Source organism: Camelus ferus, chromosome 36 (genome assembly GCF_009834535.1).
Source record: "Camelus ferus isolate YT-003-E chromosome 36, BCGSAC_Cfer_1.0, whole genome shotgun sequence".
Taxonomy (NCBI): Eukaryota; Metazoa; Chordata; class Mammalia; order Artiodactyla; family Camelidae; genus Camelus; species Camelus ferus.
This window is the reverse complement of record NC_045731.1, coordinates 19931876-19954909: the sequence shown is the minus strand read 5'-3', so window position 1 is coordinate 19954909 and position 23034 is coordinate 19931876. Positions and strand designations below refer to the sequence as shown.

Here is a 23034-nt window from a genome sequence, read left to right as displayed (position 1 = left end):
GGCACATAGTAGGTCCTCGGTAATATTTGCAGAGTATAGTCCCCAGACCTTATACTCTGTGAGGCAGAGACTGCCTTTCTTGTTCACCAGTCCTTATTTATTATTTTATTTATTATTTTGATAGTAGGTCTACTTTTCTTGCACAATGCCTGGGATGTAGTTGGACAGAATACTTTAAAAAAATAACTAGAGAAATGAATGAATTCCATGGACAGATTTTGACTATAATTAAATATATGTATGAAAATGAGGCTTAATTATGTTCTATACATTACACTACTATGTAACGGAAGAAATTTTAATTAATCCTGAGTTTCTATATGTTATTTCAAGGATCAGAAAATTATGGCTCTTGGGCTAAATTCTGCCCACCACCCATGTTTGTAAATAAAGTTTTATTGGCATTCAACCACGTGCATTCCTTAATATATTGTCTATCCATTTGTAAATAATGTTTTATTGGAACAGAGCCAAACCATTTGCTTATGTATTACCTATGGCTGTTTTCTTCCTACAAAGGCATAGTTGAGGAGTTACAGTAGAGACCAAGTGGCCTGCAGAGCTTAAAATTGGATACCCAGCCTTTTACAGAAGAAGTTTGCTGACCCCTGTTCTACAACACAAAAGGAATATAGCATTAACATTGGGGCCATTGCAGGGTAAATTGTGAGGTTTGTTGTGTGGGGAAAAGATGGCCCTCCAGGAAGCCAAGTAATCTCAGGCCCATGCCAGCTGGCAGAGAGCCTGCCTAAGCCATCTCTTGGCTTGGTACTGGGACATGCTGTGAGGTGACATTTTGCAGTACAGGCAGGGAAATTTCATGTCTTTTTTTTTCAATTCCCTGCCCATCTTCATGTGAACAGAAAAATATTCCAAACCAGATATATCTTAAAAAAGAAAAAGCACCTGAATAAGAACACAAGTCGTCAGCCTCTGGATAAGCAAGTCTGGGTGCCGGGCTCATCGGCCGTCCACGCCTGTCTCGCCGTGCTGGTTGTGGCATTAGCAGGAATGCTGGCAAAGCATCGCAGGCATTCTGTTTTCATAGAAACGGAACTTGAGGCTCAGCCTTTTATATGCAGTCTATTTAGAAACCTTTCCTCCTTTTGTAGTTTGTTTTAGATATAAACACTACAAGTGTTCCACTTGTGTAGGTGGTGAGAGGGGAGGAGCTACAAGTGGGAGGCTCCGCTACGAAGCACAGAGGTTTGTCAGCCCTTCTGCTGTGATTTGCTAATTAAGGGGCTTTTGTTTTCTTCTGCGTGGCCTTGTCTCTAAACATGAGCAGACTTCTCCTGGGCCTTATCTTCTTTTCTTTTTTTAATACCACAAGCCGTATTGTGTCATTTGCTTACACGCACAACTCTAATTACATTCTGAGTCATCCTTGCATTTGTTCCAATACAAGATTATCATTTGCTGTGTAGTTGGGAAGCTCCACCTCCCCTTTGGTTCAAGCCCCATGGTCTGAGGGAGGGAGGGCCTCTTAGTGTTTAAATCTCTTTACAAAATGTAAAAAGGTGTGCCCCCTCCTTTATCAAAGAGGTTTCTAAAGAATGAAGCACTCCATGCATGGGTAGTCTTTTCTTTAAATTTGGAGGCTCTGTACCTGAACATTTTTCTCTAACTCTTACATAGAAACACTAGAAGTAAGAGGTTTTCAGGTTTGTCTGGTATTTATTGCCTATCCAAATGATCTGATTTCTTCCTGCAAACAAAAGAAAAGTTAATATTTAACTGAGAAAGTGATGAAAAACATGTAAAGTCAGATACATCCCAACTGGTAGCTAATCATTTCATCTATAATGTGTTTGGGCATGTGCAGCTGTTTTCTTTTGGCAGTAAGTATTGGAGAGTAAAATGTTTGTAATGAATGTTGCTTTTTTACATATGCTGTGTGACTGTACCGGTCACTTACCGCAGGTCGACATTGGCATGTATTGACGTTCATGAAAATGAGCACAAGCATCAAACTGTCTAAAGTAAATCAGTAGCTGAAATATTAATAAAATGCAAATGAAATGTGATTATCCTGAGTTGTAAGTAATGTTTACATGAAAGTCATCAAACTCACTGGCATCAAATAGGTAAACTTACTATACATTTCTGTGGAACAGCTGATGATAATTTTGGAAGGTGGTGTATTTTAAAGTTTTGTTTTATGTGTGGTTTAACTCATTAAAAAGGTGTACACTTTATAGTCTCTATTTTATGAAAGCTGAATGAGTTGAATTATAAAACTAGACCCTAAAGATTATTGGAGGGTTACCATTCCCAGAGAACAAATAAATATTTTAAAATCCCAAATTACATTTAATTTCTAAACCTTTAAAGAAAGTTCCAAGATTTTAAAAAACATTTCAACACTGTTTTTTTGTCTTAGCTATTAATATACAGTTAACTAGATTAAAATCCAATGGATATTAATTGCAGCTAAAGATTTGCTGCATGCAGCAGACCTGACATCTATCTTATCTCAATTGACAGACATAAGAGGTAAGGACTGTATCCTTATTACTAATATCACCAGTCTTTTCTTTATTTTCCACTTTTATGCAGTCTTTAAATATCAAGAACAGAGCTGTAATAAACAATAGTTTTAATATTTATAGTAACAAGGAATAATTTATTGAATAAATTGAATATTTAATAACTTTAAAATGTTAATAATAAAGTGAAGGCTTAATATTTTTTAACAAATGAATTGATGAATTTTAAATATTTCTTAGCAGTGGAAACCTATTTCCAAGCATATTAGGTAGAAGCTTAATATGTAATCGAGATGCAAATTGAGGGACTAGAGGAGAACTGGAGTGAGGCCCAGCCATGACCCTCTTCTTCAGCCCTTTCCCCAGAGGCATCCTTCAAGGGGCCCTATGTGTTCAAAGGAACACAATTTCAAGATGGCTGCAGTGAAACCTGCAAATAATCAATTATTAGATAGGTAAAGTTGCCAATACCAATCTACTGGCAGACAGGGAAAATCATAACACTTGATAGTTTTAATATTTTTTAGCAAGCTGATTGTAAGCATGTCCAAATTGTCATATACAAAACACCTTAAGAATATTAATGTGTAAATTACAGAAAAATAATGCAGGTTGCTCTAGACTCAAAAGTGTTGCAGCCCACTTATATTTAACATGACCCAAATATGTTAAGATAATAGACAATTTATGGATAATTAGTGACAAACTGTGTAACGTACCTATTTTCCAAATTATCCAATTTCATAATAGTGTACACTTCTCTGTTTTAAATTTAGGAACATAAATTACATTGATTTCTTAATATCTCAAGCTACAATACAGTACAATATTCACTTAGAACAGAATTCATTGTTAAGGATAGTGAAAGGAAATATGAATTTTAAGGAGGCATTTTGATATTTTCAAAAATTTCAAAGACTGTTGTTAGATTGACTCAGTTAATCTTTGTCTTTTATTTCTAGTATATGACACTTACCAGAATTGCCATTTTCTTGTCCATATGTGCTGGTTACTTAGTATTTTTAAAGAGACTATCCTGAATGTGAAGGTTAGTTCAGTGAAGACTAGATACAGTCATCCTTGAATCAATCCACTTTCCCAAACACACCTAAGCTGCAACACAGCACAATGTGCTGATGGAGACTAATCATAAGAAGGCAGTGTCTTCAATTCCATTCATTCTGTGGAGCTTTCTGTCTGTCTTTAGGAGATGAATAATGCACAGCCATTTGATAGACTGATGAGGTGAAGTCTCTAAAGTCAGGACTTTTATGAACTTATTGTTAACTTGCTTATTGTATTAGAAATGCAAGTTCTAATATTTTTTCCTGGCTTGTCAGTGGCCTGCTTTTTTTCAAACCAGTTTGCCCAATTTGCACTTTGGAGACTTCTGAGGCTTGAAAACTAGAAAAGAGAGGTGGTAACACAGTCCTCAGAGCTGGAAAGACAAGGAACTCAGAGGAGCTGGTTCCAGGCCTGGATGTTTTCATTCCTCTCCCTCCTCTGGTCTTGTCTTCAGTAAAGTCCTCTGTGCTCCTCCTTATACTGGCCATGGAGCAGAAGTGTTAGAGACAGGAAGGACAAGAGGGAGGGTGAATGAACAGGAGACCAGTGACTGTCCCTTTATTGGTGGCTGGGGGGCACAGTGAGGGGCCATGAGACTATAGCAGTGTCAGAAAGACTGCTTTGTGGGAGATGGCAGTGAGTCCTGTCACAGGATTTCAGGATACAGACACAAGTCATGGAGCTGAGCACCTGCAAATAACAAAGGACAGGAGGTCACTTGGCCAGTTGTCTAATCAGATATGTGTAGTGTACAAGGGGGTCTGCTAGGTACGGTAGCCCATGTTGTTGAGAAGCCTAAACCCACTGAAATAGACATACATGAAAACAGATGCATTGTTTGTGTCTACTCGTTCCTGTACTGAGTATGAACACAGTACCACACAGTGATGAAGCGTGTTGTACCTAGAGCCAGACTGCCTGGGTTTGAATCTTGACAGCACCATTTCCTTGCTGTGTGACCTTGGGCAAATTTCATAACTTCTCAATGCTTCATTTTCATTACTAGTAAAACTGAGGTAATGATAGTACCTACAAAATGGGAAGATTGTTAGGAGTAAGCATAAGTCACATAAATTACTTTGCATAAGTCCTATTACATAGTAAATGCTAAGTAAATATTAATTATTCCTTGCAGGCAGTTCTGGGTTATAGTAATGGTTAAATGTTGAGCACTTTTACCAACTGTCAGGCCCTTTGGAAGAACCCTATATGCATTAATTCATAGAATATTTTCCAGAGACAATGATAGTTTTCCAACATGGCAGGTGAGGAAGCTGAGGCACAGAGAGGGGAAGGAAGTTGCCCAGCATTACCCAGTGACTAAGTGGCAGGACCTGTATGCAACCCCAAGCACTCTGACTCTCTGACTTGTGCTCTTAACCAACTATGAACTTCGCTACAGCAACTTTTATGATGGCTCCTCTTGTCAGTCTTCAAACCTTGTCTACTTAATTTTTTTTTCCTGTGGTAGTCTTTGTGTCTCAACCCTTAATTCTTTCACACTAAATGAGTTACCCCTTTCTGAAGTTCTGTTTCAGACCACCATTTGTCCCCATCCTAGCTCTAAAGCTTCATGGTTAAGTTGACTGTGACATGTAGGCTGTGCTGCTGATCGAAGCACAATAGCCCAATTCTCTCCGCCCTCCCACAGGCCTGGTAACAGACCAAGGAATCCCACGTCTGCAGTCCTTCCTGCCTGTCTCCTTAGAAGCACCATCTCTTGAAGTTACAGAGCTTAATTGAATCTACTATTATTTTAAAACTTTTACAACACAAGAAAGGGTAACTTTACACGGGGTGAAGGTTGCCTATTCTAAATAACTTCCATTCAATTTAACGACCTCCCTCTTTGATTTATCTGTGGGCAATCCTTCTTGGAAAAGCAAAAGGACATCTGGAACTTAAAATAATATGATGCACTTTCTTTTGTGGGTCATTCAGAGAGGTGTAAAAATGAGACAAGCCTTGTTTTCTCAGGCAGTAACCCCTTATCCCACTTCCTATTTTATCTATCATTGTCCCTATTAATTAAAATATTTCTGGTATTTTGGTTCAAGGCCAAAACACTGCTACCTGTAAGCAGTTGTGATGGCTCTTCCTCTCTTTTCCCTGATCTCAGAGGCCTGACCACTCAGATGCCTGGGCTTTGAAGCCATGGCTGATAAACATCAATTGCATGAGGTGGGAAGGCTCCAGCTTACCCTGACTTCCCTCTGTCCATTCTTCTGCATGGAGTCCAAAAGAGGAGTGATGAAAGAATGGGGAGGGGAGAAAACAGAATTCGGGCATGCCTTTTCATCATCCACCTTTGCATAGTAGGACAGATTAAAACACGTTAAGAAACAAAAGAAAACAAATTTGGCTTGCTTGACCCGAGTTCCCAAGGAGCACTAAGGATCAGCAGTGGGGGGCATGTCGACATAGGTTCCCCAAAGATACTGGTAGGACATGTGCATGAGAAAATGCACGCTGTGATATGTACATGAATAAATGCGTGCTCTGGTGCTCCAACTATACGGAGGCAACTTTTTGGTCAGTGAAGTGGTCTGAAGCATCCTAGTGCCAATGATGAATAATAACAAGGGGAACTCTTCCCAATCTGCAGGAGAGTTTTAAGGATTAAAACTTTTAATTTTAAGATTTTCTTTCTTCATCCTCTCTGTGTTTTTCATCTTTCATCTATTGTGTCTGATACTTTTATCTCCTCTCAGGAGTTAGCTGACAGAACAGCAAGTACATATTAATATAAGTTGGGGAGTGACCTCCCATATTTAGTTGTACAGTTTGTACTTTATCTGGACAGATGACTATGGTGCGATTTATCTCATCCATATAACATAACTACACTTCTTGCCAGGGAAATTGCTATTGCTTTGTGTATGGAATAAATCAGTTTGTCTGCAAAGAGGGCAGATGTTCTGTCCCAAAAGCAAGTATGAAAATGACATTCCACTAAGAAATGTATTTAGTAACAAAAGGGTATTAATAAGTCTACCTTGATTAAGCAGTATCAACACCCAAACAAATAAGCAAATATATTTTTATATATAGTAGGTCTTATTATATCTATTTTATAGAGAAGCAAACTGAGGACCAGTGAAATAAAATAATTTTTAAAATGTTAAATATTTACTTTGAGACAGATACAGAATTTGAGCCCAAGCATTCTGAGTGATTAACTCTAAAGCTTTTCATTACTTATACCCCTTCCACTTTTCCTTCACAAATTAAAATAAATTTTGATTAATGTAGGGTGGGGAAGAGGTTTAAATGAATGATACTTTCCTCTAAGTTTTTGTAGAAAATATCCAGAATAAATAACCTTCTTTGGAGATCAGAATAACTTGCCATGCATGTATAAAAATTGCTGTAAGAAAGCTATGTTCTTAGGAAACCTAGTCCCTGGAATCATTCCTGATTGGATTAAAAAATTTATTTCAATTAAAAAATATGTCAGAGGCAAACAGTTAATTGCTGTTTTTGCATGTTTCCAAATAAGTGAGTTGCTTACACAAACTGCCTCAGATGAAGCTACTCTGATATAATAAAGATAATATTTTAAGTAGTTTATCTGCATTTTTTGCTTATAAACAGAACCTTGTAGTGCTAGTTTGTATTTCTTTCAGTTAAAGACCAAATATAGTCAAAAGAGGAGATGGTTTAATATTTCAAAACTAATGAATTAGGGTCCTGTTTATGGTATTTCTAGAAAAATGATCATATGTCATATGCATTTTTAATCCTACTTTATTTTAGTTCTTAAGTATATAAATATAATAATTGATTCCAGGTTTATGCTTTAAAAAAAAGAACAGAAAATTAATAAACACTTGTGAAGGTGAAACTGTCACTGTTTCTTACTGACAGTCAAGATAAACTAATCAACTAAAGAGACTGGTTCAAATAAATGATTAAAGTTGACAATAGAAGTGGAAATCCCACACTCAGCCCTCAATAAAGCTCTTAACTGAGAATTGAATACATATTGGAGCTAAGAAGTCTCCATGGCAGAGAGAAAGGAAATTATTTTGTGATCATTATGTTTCATAAGGGACTAAAGCTCATAAGGTTTGAGTTCACAAATTGAACTTGTACGATTTTCAGGGGAAAAGGTCACTATGGAAATCAATTATCCTGACCATAAAATATCCCTATATATTATTTTGTTTTTTAAAATGTCTTCCACTGAATCTAATTCTGAAAGTCATGACCAAAAAAGATATCATAGGTAACAAAAAAATTCAAATAAACTCTAAGTACATTTTAAAATTGTTTATGTTTCAAATAACTTACCAAATATTTTGAGGATTTCTCTTCTGTTCAAATACAAAATATCCCCTGTAGAAAATGAGATTAATATATGCTCAGCCTTTCTCTGATTACTGGGCAATAATTGAGAAACCAGTGGCAAAGAGGTGATTTTCTATCAGAAACGTACACAAGTACTACCTGCCCATTCAGTGGACACTCAGAATCTTTGAGGAAGGTGTAGTTTGAAACATTTTATATAGTTTTTAAATTTAGAACCAAAAAACTATGCAAAAAATGCGATTTTTAATGTAACAGGTGGAAAGAGTGTAAGTTAAATAGTTAGAAAACAGTACTAGAGGGTAATTGTTGGTCGTATTTTCCAAAGATGATTATAATAGTATTGTATGTGTGTATATTTATAGTAGTATGTCATAAGTAGTATTATGTCTTACATGGCATCATCCCATAAAGAATTCCCTTCTCTTTGAAACTGTCTGAGTCATAAAAGGCAATTCAGTTCTCATCTTGTTCATTACAGTATTCTTGCTTGGATCTCTTAGCTGCTATGTTAGAGGTCCAACTATCTTAAGGCCACCATGTTGTGAGGAGGTCAAGCCACATGGAAAGGCCTTATGTAGGTACTCTGGTTAGCAAGTCCACATTTTTGAGTCATTCCAGCCCAAGCTGTAGCCACATGTGTGAATGAGCCTTCAGATGATTCCAGCCCTGGCTCAGTAGGTTACCTCCAGATGTGGAGTTAAAGTCCCAGACATCATGGAGTAGGAATAACTCATCCCTACTGGACCTTGTCTGAAATCCTTAGGTCTGTGAGCCTAATGAGCATAGCTGAATGCCAAGCCACTAAATTTGTGGGTCATACATTAGAGAAACTTAAACATTTGTGCAGGGCTTACTATGGAACCGACCACTATGGTAATCACTGGAGAGTTTGCATTAGACATGCGCTCTGCCTTCCAGAAGCTGTCCTTCCAGTAAGGATCATGATATGGATAGAACTTATGAAGATCATACATGTTGGTATTTAAGCTTTTTTCTGTTCTTATTAGATAAATATTTCACTTTAACATAAATTAAGATTCAATAAATGTAACTTGAAGATTGCATAGACCTTAGTACTCCTTTGAGTAAAATATTTATTAATAAGGATTTTTCTACCTGCAAAATAACGTATGTAAAAATTCTCTGAGCCTTCCTAAATTCCAAGTCAACCACAAGTCCAAAATACCAAAATAATACATCATACGTTTTATGTGATTCTAAATGTTTGAAATTTTTCTGATCATTTAAAAATTGTAAAAATCTCAGTGAATTCATATTTTTGGGAATTAAGGCAGGAAGCTATTTTGTAACTCTATACTACTTGACCTGTCATGTTTAGGCTGTAAGTTTAAATCCAGATGTTTCTGAAAGCTGTCTTGAGCTCAGCTGACTGGTGGTCTTCCAAATGTAAAATGAGTCAGCAGCAGCTGTTCAATTCGCAGCAGTTTGGAATTTCTGCAATAAAATCCATCCCAGAGTCTTCCTTTCTTAACTGATGAGCAGAGGATCTGGACTTGAATGAAACAGGTACAGGATCATTCTTAAATGTATGAGGGGTTTTGCTTGTTACATTATATATTGGTTCAAACCTAATGGAAAACAGAATAACAGTAAACACAGAGAACATAACTATTTTTTATATTCTTTGAAGTAATCCTACTTCTGGGAGTCATTCTGAGGGAAATAATTGAAAAGAAGGAAAAAGTAATATACATGACCGTGTTCACTGCAGGTATCATAACAGGAACACTTGGAAACAATAGATAGAATTATTTATTTGGTATTTACTATGAGACCTTGCATACATGATCTCTAATGTTAAAAAAAAATCTGAAAGGTGAACAGTGCTATCCATAGCTTTGAATGAGGAAACCACATGCAAGCTCCCACAAGCAGTAACTGGCAGAACCAGCAGACACACCAATGCAGGATTGTATGATGAAAGGCCATGTCTTCAGCGACACCACAACCTGTAGCTGGTAAAAATCATATTTTGACAAGAGAAAATCCCTGTGAAATGTTGAATGAACAAGCTTATATACCTGAATAATTATAGCAATAGAAAATAATAGCTAATACTTTGAGCATTTAATATGTACCAAGCCTAGAACAGACAATGTAAAGGTGTTATTTTATTGTATCCTCTCAATTCTGTACATAGATGCTGTCCTCATTTTAGAAAAGTTGTACATATTACAGCTCTGACTTTGTGTGCGGAGAGTACTGGAGGCTGGATGTGTATTTGTAAGTATACGTGTAAAACTACTGACAGGAGCACATCCGAAAACATTCACAATGCTAAGGGTTCGTTTTAATGCTGGAATTGAATATTTTTTACATTTTCTCTTTTATGCCTATTGTTTTTATTGTACAATACAAGTGTGTGACATTTTTATAATCAAAATAATATCAGCTTTATTTTTTAAAGAAAAATAAGTATATCTAGACTGAGGCCAAACACCAATAAGCAGGAATGAAATGGCCACGATGGGGACTTGACCATGTTAAAATTTCCATTACTTTTCAAAATAAGTGTTCTCAGGGCAAGATAAATGTGAACAGGTCTTTAGAAATAGTAATGGAATCAGTAGATAAAGGAAACGTTGGAGAAATATTTTGGACCAGAGTTTTTTTTCCTTTGGTAACCACATTTTACCACTTTAACAGTTGTGAACTCATTTTTATCGTGTGGTGGTCATTTACTTCACACTGATTTTTATTTCTTATTTCCTTTCATTCTACCTTTGTGGATAAGCTGATGTTGAAAGCCCTGATTGGTGAATTACAGACAGAAATTAGGCTTGCAGTAGTCCACAATCCTCAGATGATTTTATTCTTTTTATTCAAAACAAGAAATACATTTAAAGAGTTTTATTTAAGAATTACAGGAAGGATGTGCCCATGTTGGTTCATCGATTGTACCAAATATGCCACACTTGATGAGGCATGTTGAAGGTAGGGGAGTATATATGTGTGGGTGGGGAGGGCTACGTGTGAACTCTGTATTTTCTGCTCAGTTCTGTTGTGAATCTGAAACTGCTCTAAAAGGATAAAGTCTACTTTAAAAAATTACAGAAAAGTAAGTTATAAAACAGAAGGTGAATGGGTGACCTAGGTTTGCAGAGTATAAAACCAGGATTAAATGCTTTTGGATCTGATGTAGCAAAGAGAGCAGGAAGGCATGTGAGAGAGATATTAGGGAAGTTATGACCATATACCATAATATATATGAAATAACTTTGCAAGATCTTAATATCTATTCCAATGTGTTTACATTGGGCAACCAGAACTTTCCAAAAGTCAAAACCTAATCATGTCAGTTCTCCTGGTTAAATGCACCAGGGGCTCCTAAGTACCCTCAGAATGAAGATCAAACTCCACAGCTTACCAAGCTGGGCCTTGCTCACCTCTCTAGTTTCATATTTTGCAATTTTCTCCAGTGGTTCTCTATGTTCTAGCCCTACCTAAACCGTTCTTTTACAATATCATGATTTATTCTTCTTCCTTGACTTTGTACATTCTATTCTGCAGCAAATTCCTTGTGTCTCTCCTGAATAAATGGATGGAGAGATGGATGATTCATAAGTAGATGTGATATAGGTCCTGCTACTCAGTAGGGCAATGGAATTTGATAGGAAAAGTAACTATCAAGATGATAGAAAGGTACTGTCAAATTTTGAAAGGACATCAAAAATAGTAATAATAATAAGAAAATGGTTTTGGACACTCTGCAGTTGCATTATGGAAGGGTGAATGATCAGAAGCTGGGATGGTAGTGTTGCAGAAAAACATGTGACAGCTCAGTGTTACAGCTCAGTTGTGACAGCAACCTGGATCTGGGCAAGAGACCAAGCAGCACTCAGAGAGCTGGAGAACTCAGGTCTATTACGCCAGCAGGCCCAGAGGAGTTAACACTCCAAGCTATGGACCCCATCTGTAGGTTTACACAGGCTTTTATAGGCTGCCAGTTTACACTTTGCAACATCATATGCAAATAAGGTATAATAAAACTTGACTAATTAGGAACAAGCTTTGTAGAAATGGACCAATCAGGAGTGAGAGAAATGGACCAATAAGGAGTGAGGGAAATAGGCCAATCAGGAGTGATAGAAATAACCAATCAGGAGTGATCTCCATTCAAATAAAGCACTACAAATGGACCAATCAGGAATTAGCTCATGGAACCAATAGAATTTTAGGGGTAAGTTCCACTTTCCTAGAAGTAAGCTGTTTCAGAGGCAAAAAGTTAAGTCTGGACCAGGGAACAGGATAGTGCTGGCAGGAGAGTAGTGGCCCTGCTGGTCTTTTTCATGGAGCTTCCCACCTCTGTAGGGAGAGTGGCCCTCACAGCTCTGACACTGACCTAAAGTAATAGGGTAATAAGGTCAACAGATGAAAGGATGGGGAAAGCAGGTGGAGAATCAGGTAAATATACAATTCTGAGGGGGAAAGTCATAATGGCACTTAGGCAAATAAAATAAAACAGGTCTTCATCAAAGATAACACTGGTATTTCAGAACTGAGGACTTTACAAGGGTGCTATACTCAGATAATAAGTATTATTGAAAAAATATAAACTTATAACTGAAAATGTTTCTGTATTTGTGGTATATGGAGACTTTGAGTAATTCTCAATATTGCATAAGATTAGAATTGACTCCATTTCCATCTTTTCAAATAAGAGGAGGAAAGTACAGTCCTAAAGCACTTCAAAATTTCTTAATTCAGATGGAGGTAAAGAACCCCATTCTATCTTCCATTCATTGGTGTATCCCACACACTTACAGGTTATACAGTACAGAATGTATTAGAGAATTCAGTTTAATTACTTATTAAGTCCAAGATTAGTAAACATTGCAATGAAGATTCCAACCATGTAAAAATATACACTGGTACTTTCAGGCAAGATACATACTGCACAAGACTATTTGTATTACATAAAGGAATGACTTGATTCTTTTAAGTCTGTTTGGTTTTGCAAATTAAGTGACGTGCATTGAAAAACATTAAGCTCCATGTTTCCATTTTGAAAATAACGGCATTAATCATTTCCTTGAGGAATCTGTTAGTTGCCAAGAGCCCTCTCTATTCAGAGAGGTATATTAAATGTTATTTGCTGACCTGTATGTCTCATGTGACATTTTTTTTTCTTTTAAACAACCTGAGTCTGACCTTGCATTTTCAATTGAGTCATTATACATTTGTAAGCATTGCATTTTGTAATAAGAAATGTGAAACACTCTATAGCATTTATCAAGTAGATCCTGCCTTATGATTTATTTTGTGACTTTGTTCAGCACAGGGAGATTCCTGGTTAGTATTAGGAATATGTGTGCGCTGGTAGTCATGCAAGCTTTAGCAAAATAAGTGGAGATCTGGTTCTGTAAAAACATGGGAAATTTCATGTTCGCTGAGCAAGAATAATGGTCTTGTAAAACAGAACATGTGGATATATAAACAAACACATATTTATGCCTAGAAATAAAATATGTTCACTGGGAAATTCACATTCTCTTAAAATACACACTCCTCTTACACTTCTCATGACTTTATATTAAGGAGTCTTATGCACGCAAATGAGTACAATGCCTAGAGAACTGGACACCTCAAACCAGGTGATGACCAGCTCTCAGTGGTAGTGGTGATAGGGAAGCTATTTAGATTCTTTATGAAGGAAAATGAATGGGGCAAAATTAGAAATCTCCAATTAGCCAAGTCTTCCCTTCTTTAAAAAAGACAAACCAGAATCATTGGCATGCTTTCTGCCTTTGTTATATAAGGAAATGTGTAATTTCATAATATTAATGCCCGTGTGTGTGTGTGTGTGTGTGTGTGTGTGTGTGTACATGTACATGTATATAATTTAGCTTTCAGCATGTGATGGGCTGTGACTGTGAACTGAGAAGGCTACTTTACCTCTCTGAGCTTCAAATATCTGTATCTATGAAGTGAGGATAATAATGCCTTCCTCATAAGGTTGCTGTGGTGACAATGAGACTAGATTTTATTACTCACCTAATAACAAAGTCTGGCACATAGCATTATGTTTAAAAAACTACAACTATTTAAAAAAAATTTAAACATTTGCTTTCCAAACTGTACCCAGCAAAGCTAAGTGACATTCTTAGCACTACATAGCTTATTAGTAATCAGATGAAGACTTTTAAAATTACTTTTAGATCCCAGTGAGTATATCTCTTGTGTAGAAGAATTTAAATTAATTTTTATAGATGTTTCTCCCTCAAGTAGGTGGAGTGTAACTCTCCAATTCTCAAGTATTGTCTTTCTAAAGAGTACAGTATTGAAAGGGGGAACAGAAGGGGACTTTACAGCGGAGAAACCTGACAAGCACTACCGCAGCCAGGGGATGAAAATCAGCATCAACAGTGGTAAGTCATGTTGACAGTGTGTCTGCTTATCGGTGTTGTGAAAGTAACACAGAATGGCATTGTTTTCTGAGGTCTCCTCCTCAAAGCCTATAACCCCAGTCTAAGCATGATAGAAGAAACATCAGAAAATCTCATTTTTGGCATTGTGTACAAAATATCTGACAAGCACTCTTCAAAAATGTAAAGGTCATCAAAAAAAGCAACAGACGCCTAAGGAGATATGATGAGGAAATGTCATATGACATTCTGGATGGGATCCTGGACCAAAAAAAGAACATTAACTAACATTAAGGAAATCTAAACAAAGTATGGACTTTAGTTAAAAAAAAATGAATAAACAAACCAAAAAACCCCCACAAATCCTGGTGAAAATGTGTACTGTCTTGGATTTGATAGACACGCTTGATTATGTTATGCAATGGATTTCTCTAGACTTTAAGAAGACATATCAGCTAATTCTGTTGTAATGTGAATAATTCTCTCAATGAGAATCTGAGAGCAGTTCTGCTGGGCAGGGCCTCCGCCTTCAGAGAGTTATTTGAAAAAGAAAAGATCTGCAAGAGAATATATCTTAGCATCTCAGATCTGAAGAATTCTTAAAAAGCTTCCTGGAATAAGAGATAAGGCTTTTCCTACCTGACATTAAAACCTGGGACATATCCTAATGTTTATGAGAGAGGTGACAGTTATATGCAGAAGAGATTGTACTTTGGAAAAACAAAGTCCTATATGAACATATAAAAATGAATTTCCCAGGCCACCAAGGATGCATTAAGTGCAATCTGATGTGTTTTATTACCCTTCTACAATATTGCAAGTGAATACAATTAGGAAATTTGCTGATAGCACATACCTACCAAAACATTATAGCCTCTGTGAATGCCATTCTTCCAGGCCCTTGAGGCTACAGGATTATACCTTTAGTAAGAAAATCTAGGATATAATTTTTTCCCAAAATATATTAATTTCTTTGTCTATCATTACAAGGGCTACAAGTTGTAACAGAACAAGAAATCAGAGCTTAATCATTTTATTGAAATATTTACTATAAAACAAAATATCCTCTAATTTTCATTATATCAAATCAGATCTGTAAACTATTCTAGTTTGTGAATATGGGTATGGCTTTGACTTGTCTATTCCATAACAGTTGTAATGAACATCACATAGATTGCACACAGATCAGTGGTGAAAGATTCCCTGCTCATTTCAGCTTACAGGAAGTGCTTAAAGGCACCACTTAAGTAAGCCAGCAAAATCTGCATCATGCTATTCTTTTGTATGCCTCATGGAAGGTATACTTAAGATGTGGTACAGTGTTATCTATATTGCCTGATGTCAGATCTCATTGCATGGTGACTCAAGACATACCTGTTGTGTGTTAGAGAGGAACTTGGGAAGTATAATTTGAAAAGCCAGAAATCTGGCTTGGCTTTCCAAAAAAAAAAAAAAATTGTAGTGATAAAATCACATAAATTAGGAATGAAAAAACATTTAGACTTTGGCCAATTTCAGGCTGGTTTGTGGGCTGTTTATTGTCCTTTTTATTTTTCAGAGATGACACAGTTAATGGTAGTGTTCTCCAACAGTGTGAGAATGGTTTTTCCTTAAACTTTTCTGCAAAGATATTCTTTGGATAAAATAAAGTCTGTCCTGGAGCTTTCCTGTGTAAATGATTTATAAAGCCTGTGGTTAATCAAAATTTGCTCTCCAAGGTTACATTCATTAATTTATTCATTCACTGAGTACTTATTGACTGGCACCATGCATGTCAGCATTGTGCTGAAACTCTAGGTATAAGGGTGAGCGAAAACAGACATTATACCTACCCTCATAGGGCAGACAGTCTAGTGAGGAAACGGATATTAAGCAATGGACACACAAATAATTCTAAGGTAACACAATAAAGTAGAGATACAGAAGAGACAAACACAGTGAGAGTACAAAATAAAGGATGGACTTGGTCAGGATTTGAACTGTTCAGCTACTGACATGCTATAGACACACACATTTACAAAAAAAGGAAAAAACAAAGTAAAGAACTAAATAAAAAAAAGAAAAGAAAAGAACGAAATGAATGAGCCCACCTTGTCTATATTTTATGCCTATCTTTTTGTTTTTGTCAGGGAAACCCTAGCGTTTTGCGGTTTTACTTCCCCAAGTAACAAGTATTTGCTCTGGGTTCTTCCAGTTTCTCTATTGTAGCTTCATGAGCACAACCCAAGGTTATTGTTTTTTTTTTTTTTTTAATCACCTGAATTTGACTGAAAACTGACAAAAATGGGGTGAGGGGAGGGGAAAGAAACTGGTTAGACATACAAAACCCATGTGGGGCCAATTCAGTTGAAAGGTTTCCTTCTACTTAACACGGGCCTCATGTAAGATTTGAGGAATTTGTATTTCAGGGAGGATACAGGTTCCAGAAATGGTTTAGAATTCTTATTTTCTATTGCCAAAGTGGCTGAGATTCTCTCTTAGTTATGAATGAGCTTGTCGGAGGCTCGTCCCGCTCAGCAGCACCAGCTCCTGTGTGTGTCTAGTGGGGCAGGGAGAGACTGTGAACTAACTATACTCCATAAACCTGTGGGCAAAGTCTTTGCTAATATTCTTGCTACTAATATGATGTATAGATAATATTCATAAAATTGCTTTTACAAATAGAAAACCCAAGTGAAATGTGACATTTACAGAAATAGATTAATGGATACATCTACACAGATTAACTGGAACAGCTGTTTTGATTAAAGAGACCTGTCAGTTCAGCACAACTGCTTGAATGACTTTTTCAATTTGATTTAATTTGATCTGATCTAAGTAGTGTATAATACCAAGGTAAAAAATGTACCCCATTTCTCAAAATTAGAAGCATGGACTTTAACGTTGGAGGGAAACCTGAAGGTTACCTAACCCCACCTCCCAATCAGCACAGGAACATTTTTTTCTGTAAATTCTATTCCTTTCAGTTCGCCTCAGCATGATTACATGCAGCAAAGGAGAACCTGCTGGTAGGCGGGCAGACAGTTTCATCCTAATGCAGTTATGAATACTAGGACTTTTTCTTTTGCATCCAGGTTGTAGCTTCTATTCCTTTCCCTTTGGAAAGGATGTCTTTCTCTCTTCTACACAAATGCCTTCAATTACTTAGTATGGAAGTAATCCTAGACAACTTACTTTCCTGAGCACCAGAGTCCTCATCTGAAAAAAGGAACCAGTAGTATTATTTCCTAGGGTTTTTGCAGGAGTTAGAGCAGACAACTTACTTAAAGTGTCTCCAGCAACACAGAAAGCACTGCTTTGTCAGTGGTGCAATCAGAATAGTATCGTTACTGTTGTGCTGTTATTTTACCTCCCTAACATCTCTGTTTGCCCAGCTATGCATTCCTTGCTTCTTTATTTGTTCTTAATAGACTTCGATCTATTTTACCTTAAATTATAGAGCTGAACACAGTACCACCCATGGTCCTAACAATGTAAAACACCATGTGACTGTTTCACTTATTGGTCTGGACATTTTACTTTTCTTTCAACATAAATATTACCCATTCTTAGTGTCTTTATCACACCATTGGATCATACTATCCCAAATAATTCCCTAGGTTCTTTTCTTCCTTTCTTTGAAAAGCCCGAAATTTTATTTGTATAAAAAAAAGAAGAAAAAATGCTCCAAACCAGAGATGGAGGTGGGGGTGTCGCTGGAGGTCAGAAGGACAGGGAGAAAGCTTGGTAGCCTACGTTGGTGAAGACATCCACCCTGCAGCTGTTGCCTGAGGCTGTCAGGACCTTGCACTCAGGGCTGATGCTTGCTGGCTGAGGCTGAGTCTTAGCAGCCTGGGGAGGAGCCAGGCACCTGGGCCTTGAGCTCCTCACTTAGCTGCCACTGGCTGACGTAGTGACCCTGGCCGCTGATAGAATCAGGTCCTGGTAGAAGGTGACGTGCTTCTGTGGTGCCATCATAGGGAAGATGGTGGTGGGTGTGGAGGATCCGAGGTGCCAGAGGGTGAGCGCTGGGCCACCTACACCGACCATCCAGTCTGAGTCAGTTGCCAAACATCCGATCCAGCGCCCACTGTGGGGCCTCGAGCACTCCTCGTGCTTGTAGACCTCGGTAGTCTGGACCTCCTTGGCCTGGCGGAGGTCCCAAAGCCGCACAAGCCCCATCCTCGTCACCTGACAGCACCTCGGGGCTCCGCTCCCGCAGTGCCAGGCAGTGGATGTAGTCCGTGTGGATGGAGTCGCCTGAAGGTCCCCATCTCAAGGTCCATCAAATGCAGCTGACAGTCTCCCCCAGCCAGGAAGAGGGATTTCTCCTTGGGGAGGAGAAGCAAAGCACTGACCTCAGGTACTTCCAGGCTGGTCCTGTGTGGGCGCTGACATAAGGAGCAACAGCTCCTTACAGCCCTTCTTGAGGATCCCTGCCCAAAGCCAGGCCTTCGCCTCCCCATCCCCAGCACCGAGCAGATGTCGATCAGGGCAGACCATGCTGTAGACAGGCCCAACATGGGCTTGGAAGGTCCCCACGGGCTTCTTACTTTCCTCTCTGGCCTCGGAGCTCAAAGCAGCAGACAAGCTAAAGACGGCTATCTGCCCGTAATTGTTGCCAGCTGCCAGGAACAGGGTGAGACTCTGGGAGAAAATGGTCCTATGCAGCCAGGGCAGAGCCGTAAATGCTTCGGCCTGAGCCGGAGGCCCCGCGTACGGCACAGCTCGCTCCACCTCCAGAACTAAAAGTCCCAGAGCGCCCGCGCGCCAGGCAGCCCCACGGGTCCGCCAGCGCCGAAGGGCGTCTCCCCTTAGCGGCGCCCCGCCTCCCAGCACCGCCGCCGCGCACCCCGAGCCCCAGGAGCGGAGGAGCCCGCCAAGAGGAACCCAACACTAGGGCGGCGCCCACCGCGGCCGCGCTGCCCCTGACCCCGACCCCCACCCCCACCCCACTGGGCGGAGCCGCCTTCCAGCCGCCTGCCGTCCGTCTTCCGTGCCCGCGCTCCGGGGGGTTCTTCATGTGAACAATTTTACACCTGTCTTTTCTCATATATCCTTTTGGTTTCATTTTAAGCTAAAAGTAAGACTTTTAATTTATCTGCATTAAATTGTATTTTTCTGAGTGGGCTTTTTGTTTTAGCCTATTTAGAACTTTAAGAATCTTTAACCTGTTATCCAACAAATTATATTTTAATCATAACTTTAGGTCATCTGCACATTTGACAAGTCCCTTTTCTAAATCTTCAGTCACACCATGATTGTTGACTAGGACGTAGATGAGAATTAGCATTTCAACATTGTATTTATAATCCATCAGAGGAAATGAAGCCCTAACATACGGCGACAATGGTGGGGCTCCAGGGCAAGGGATTGAATTCGGGTATGATTCCTCCATTATAACCTTTAACAACCAGTATTCAGGTAAATTCCTAAATCCTTTGATTTGCCTTGATTTTAGAAATTACTCTCAAATGTTTTCTCATTCTTACCTACACAAAATGTATGCAACACATCAGGCCTTGCAGGTTTAGGGTTGTAGCTGAGAGGAGCAATAGAAGACACTAACATTTAGTAACATCAAACCCTATATTTAGAAGGAAAACCAAAGAGATTATTATTTTCAGGCATAGAATCCAGCCTGTCAGTCTCCATGGAGCTGGTTGACAGACTCCTAGAGGCATATCACTTTAAAAAAGGAATTAATAAACTTAAAAAAAGGAATTAACATTCTCTAGTGACAGTGGACACTTTTGAGATGCAAAGGGTGGTCTGTTAATAATTTCACCAAGTCATTAGGCATAAACAAGACTGCAAGGGAAATCCTCATTTTCATGACTCATATTTTATGCTCAGTAAAATGGATATTTAAGTAATTGAATTGCACTTTAGAATTGAGTGGAGATTTAGAAGTCACTTTGTTCACCTTTTCTCTGCATACAAAAAACATCTGACTCAGTCCAACCTCTCACAGTCCATGTTACAACACCCCTGAATTGATGATTTTTCAGTCTCCTCGAATGAATGCTTTCAGTGCTAAGCATGGTGGCACTATCTGGAGGGGTAGTGAAAGGGCTTCCAGAGGGTTTAGCAGTTTTACGTATTACAGTTCTCCTAGATAGAAGTCCTTCCTGGAACTTGTTCTTGGTAATTCACCTTCTAGCAATTTGTAAGTTAAATTGGTGTCCACTTGGTAGTGTCCCAGCTATTTGAAGACAGTTATCACATGGGCAGAGTTAAATGAGTGATATGATGGCATGAATACCACAATGTACATTTCCCCTCCTCAGTCAATGTGTATTGAAGTGAAGTGTTTAGTCACTTGCTTATCTTTTGGTGAAATTCTCTTATACTCTTAAAATATTTCATGTTGAAATATTTGACCGTGCCGCACTTCCTTCAACAACTTGTCTTAATTCTTTAATATGAGATCAAATATTAACTTTTCTGGGAAACTTGCTTGAACTCTACACTGTTTTGCGTCCTCTTTTATTTACTGTTCTTGCTCCCCATGCACTGTGTCTTCTCCTTCTCCTTCTTCTCCTTCTTCTCCTTCTTCTCCTTCTCCTTCTTTTGTTCTTTTATTGGGGGTAATTAGGTTCATTTATTTACTAATGGATGTACTGAGGATTGAACACAGGACCTTGTGTACACTAAGCAGTCACTCTACCACCGAGCCATACCCTCCCCACTGCGTCTTCTCATCCTCATTATCACACTTATCACACTTTTCACACTGTGTTTGTTTTCCTTTCTGACTCTCCTGATTATACTAGCATTTACTGAGTGCTTACTATGTTCCAATTTCTGCCCACAAGATTTAACTGATTAACTCAGTTGATCCTCAGAACAAACTTATAAGAGTACAACTATTATCATTCCCGTTTCAAAGGAGAGGAAACTAGAGCACCACTAGTTAAGGAAATTGTCCCAAAATCATAAAGTCCTAAGTCCTAGAGTGTCTGATCTAAGATGTTGGGCTCCTAACCGATTACCCTATGCTGCTTCTCTGGAGCTGCTCTTAGAAGGCAGGAGCAGGCTTTGATCTTTGTGTTATCAATATCTAGTACCCTGCCTAGAACGTGGTAGGGACTTGAAAAATAGTGTTGAATAAATGAGTGGATACATGTTTTCTACTTAAGTATTTTGAGTGATAGAAAGCAAAAGTCATCAAGATTTTAAGAGTATAAAGGACTTTAAAAACTTATTCAAGCTCTTGTTTTGTATCTGGAAAGATTATGATGCATAGAGCTAAGTTCTATGCATAAGATCACTTTCATAGTTTAGCTAACATATTTTTAACTTTCTACCACATGCCAGAAACTGTCTCAAATGCCTTACATGTACTATCCTGTCTGATCCTCATCTGAGTGGATATTCTTATTATCTCCATTTTAGAGATGAGGAAACTGAGGCATAAAGAGATTATCCAGTGTCTCATAGTTGTTAACTGGCAGAGCAAGGAAAAGAATCCAGGCTGGCTGGCTTCAGGATTCATGCTCTTACCCATCACACTGAATTGGCTCTCACATATCTAATCATTGCCAGACCTAGCCCCAAGTGAATGCTAATTCCCAGAGTTTTTCCATGTCTTATCCACATATTTCAAGAAATACACTTACTTTAACTTAATGTCAATATTTACATTGTCTAAATTTTATAATGCACTTAATATGTTTTATTTTATTTGCACTTTTAAGTCTCTTGGTCTTTAGAACATATTTTACAGATCTACAAATATGATTGAGAGAAGTGCTTATGTAGTTTTTAAAGCAATCCTTTAATTTATCCTAGAGAACTTTCAATTTTTTAAAAAGGTCATCTATGAGTACCCAAAAATTGTCAGCAGCTGTACATAGAAGTTGAAATATATGTATGAGTCTATCTGTTTGTGTGCATGCATGTGTGTGTGTGTACACATATAGGTATTTGAATTTTAAAATGCAGGGAAGATTGGGACACATCTTAGGAGACTTCTAAATATAGCTTAATTTTAATGTTTATTTTTCAGCACTCAGAATATGACATTCTTCTTCTATATTGGAGTTTTATTTTGGGAGGAGGATTAATTGGTTAGTTGGTTGTGTTATGCTTGCAGTTAGTTTACAGATTATAAAAAATGAAAGTTTCTTTAAAAGTTTTTTTCATTTTACTGGGGTTGTATTAAACGTATAATTGAACTGCAGCAATAAATCATTGTTGTGTGTCCTGGCTTGTGATTCATAAGTCTTGTAACTACTACATGAAACTGCAAACCCAAGAGTCACATTTTATTCCTTTATCTGTGGAACCTCAGGTGTGATAGTCTGATGACATCTGTGAGTTGGGCCATGTGAGTCAGCAGCTTCAGCTAGAAAGATCTTATGCATTTAACCCCTCGATTTCTAAAGTCCCCTTTTCTATCTGCTCTCAAGACTCCATCTGTGAATATATATTTTTATGCTGACACTATGACCCAGTATGTTTTTGTGTGGCTGAACCAAATTATGTGGTAAAAGTGGGCTCTTCCAAAGGAGGCTTAAGTTGTGTTCACATTACATAGAGTTAATCTGTGCTGTTTGAGAGACGGTAATTGAGAAGTTGTAATGGAATCAATTTCAGTTTTGACTTTCAGTTTTTGACCTTTCTTTCTTCACATTGTTATTACCAAGGTCATTGTCATTGTCATTACACTCTAAAAGCATGTACTTATTTTTCAATTAAACAATAAAGTGCTGATAGTTTATTTAACCCCCAAGAAACTGGAATTAAATATAATCTGCACTATGTCCTCGTGAAGGTTTGCAGTTCAAAGCAAATTTCTC

At 38.0% G+C, this 23034-nt stretch overlaps 1 pseudogene; it reads right to left on the bottom strand.

The window, feature by feature from the left end:
• Positions 1 to 825: 825 nt before the first annotated feature.
• On the bottom strand, positions 826 to 19253 carry LOC102515158 (annotated as a pseudogene).
• Positions 19254 to 23034: the final 3781 nt, after the last annotated feature.